We start from the raw sequence: 2584 nt of genomic DNA, 5'->3' as shown, positions 1-2584 counted from the left end.
AACCCACTAAACTGAATGCATAACTGCTGTGCATAACAGCTGTGCACTGGCTGTCTGTGTGCATGTGTGTTTTATGGCCCAATTTGGGTTTTGACTCCAGATGGTCAGTCTGGCATTGTCTGAGTCAGCAACAGCGCTCCACATCTCCAAAACCATACTGAGGGCTTAAACGCTCCAGAGCAGTGGTTCCCAAACTTTTTCAGCTAAAGACCCGAAAGAGGAATCTGGTGTCTCCCTGAGACCCAAATTTACATCTACAAACTATGGATGAAGGGCAAAACAAACCATGTCTACGAAATGCATTTATGAATTGGAAAGTCAGATTCACACAAGTATGTTGTGACAAATTCAAATCAACACCTCTTGAAGGATTCTTTGCAAAGAAGAGATGTTTGGACTGTCCCCAAATACAGCAGATGTTGCATTTGGGGATGCCAGTCATATTTAAAACCAAACCCTGAGCGCTTCTCCACATATTACACATTATACAGGGGTCTCCATTATTGGAGACCCAATACAAATGGGACTGCAACCCATTTTGGGAAACATGGCTCCAGAGCATAATTTAGTCAAAGTTCATGAGGAGATGTCAGGATGAGGACCCTATGCATGTGTTCGCCTTAGGTCACCAGCTCACTATCGACGAGCAAAATCAAGGACTGCATCCTCTAAAGTCAACATTTGAAGACTTGAGACCACAACCAGGGTATCCTTCACAGCCCTCTGCCTCCCATAATCCACTGAGTGCTGGCTGCTCTGTTGTAGGATGATGCTTTTATGCATGCTTGGCCTCTGCTGGCAAAACAAAAATGGTAAACTTACTGAACAGTGGACACAATTGAGGGAAGGGCATTTTAGCAAAATGTAACATAATCAACTGGTTGCTGTCATTGCTAATAGATGCTCTTCTACTACTAATATTCAATTTATATAACACCAAATCACGACAACAGTTATCTCAGTGCTTTTCATAAGAGAGCAGGACTAGACCATACTCTGATGTTGTTCACAGAAGCCCTACTACTACTCTCCTAAGGCCTAGGGGTATCCTGATGTAACAAATGTGTTGCTTCCCACTCTTCCCATTCTCAAGCAATGCCAGAACAAGAGGAAATACAATTTAGCAGTTTATTAGTTTCAGAGATAAGCAGTGCCCAAAACAACCAAAACATTAAGAAAACCTAAAACTTTCCTAAACCAAAAACAAAGTAAAGACGAGACAAAGCTCTAAACTAGGCTTCTAATCTCAAGAACAGGAGAAAAAGGGTGCAAACTCCTAACTGCTTGTAGCTGACACACAAAGAAAATTGCTACATAGTAAACAACATGGCTAAAGCCAACAAAACAAGGTTGTCATAAGACAAAAATCAAAATTATTAAGGTAAACTACTTACAAAGTCTAATGTGCTCACAACACAGGTTCTCTACTCACAATGGAAACAGGCAATACACACAGTATACAGGCTCATGTTGGGAACGGCACAGAGAGAGGAGAAGGAGTTATTGTCAGTGGGGTTTAAGATGGCTGCTGCCTCAGCTGTGACACGCGTGCACTCTAAGGGAGGAGAACAGCTGACAGTGCAGGGTGAGAGATAAATACATACAACATATGACCCCAGGGTCATGACATTCTACATAGGAACTTGCTCTTAAACACTGCACTTCTGTGGATCCTCAGCGCTACATCCACCAAGTGTGAAGCTGATCAGCTGAACTGACAGACACTAGTCTAACTAGACCAGTGCATTGCCCGATCAAAATACGCCTGTTTGGAACTTGCTGATGGTTTTATCATCGAACTGCAGAGCCGGAGAACCACTGCAGTTCGAGACCTGCACCAACAGTTTTTTATTCCTTTTTTAAACTTTACAAAACAAAACAGTAATATTATACGCCACCAGTTTAGACAGTTTATTGAAGTGTTTTAAAAACACACGTAAGTTATTAAGAATAAAAAAAATATATCATTGTTATTTCTGCTTCTTTGTCACTGTAAGAAAAGATACACCATATCTACTCAATAAAAATGAGGGAACAGATTACAAGCAATATTATTAATTAAATTTCACAATGTTTGGTATTGAGTAAATACTTGAGAATAAATGTTCTCCATTTAATATGAGTAGATTCAAATAGAAAACAGAACCGAATTAATTATAACCTAAACAAAAAAATTGAGTTGATTTGAAAAAGGTAAACTCCCTAATGTGTGAATAGCACTAATAAATATAAATTTTATTATATATATCAACAGTATTAATTATCTCCACATAAGGAACATAGCATGGGGGCAGCCGACCCAGGCCACCAGCTTGGTAGGGGACCCCCACATGGATGCAAATGTGTTGTGTCATTCAAAGAACGTTTCGTTCATAAGACCTAATCGTGTGTATGACTCGGGAGGAACGGGTTGTCTCAGTGAGTGATTCGTTCATTTTCACACATGCGTGAAGGATCTTGGACTCTTACGTTCACTCGTCACACGGCAGCTGCATGGGCTCCGTCAGCACAGGAAACAGAATTGATTAGTTCACGACTCTCAACTGTGGGTCTGTTTGAGTCGTTCATTTGTCACGTGACAGCT

General features: G+C 40.7%; 1 long non-coding RNA gene across 1 annotated transcript; it reads right to left on the bottom strand.

The window, feature by feature from the left end:
* Positions 1-289: 289 nt before the first annotated feature.
* On the bottom strand, positions 290-1497 carry LOC123968548. Its single transcript, XR_006824481.1, has 2 exons — positions 1395-1497; positions 290-795 (listed from the first exon to the last, which is right to left on the bottom strand). It is a non-coding gene; the product is annotated as an uncharacterized LOC123968548 (long non-coding RNA).
* Positions 1498-2584: the final 1087 nt, after the last annotated feature.

The sequence above is a fragment of the Micropterus dolomieu genome, linkage group LG03 (genome assembly GCF_021292245.1).
Source record: "Micropterus dolomieu isolate WLL.071019.BEF.003 ecotype Adirondacks linkage group LG03, ASM2129224v1, whole genome shotgun sequence".
In the NCBI taxonomy this organism is placed as follows: domain Eukaryota; kingdom Metazoa; phylum Chordata; class Actinopteri; order Centrarchiformes; family Centrarchidae; genus Micropterus; species Micropterus dolomieu.
Note: the sequence above shows the minus strand (reverse complement) of the source record. Positions and strands in the feature narration are given on the sequence as shown.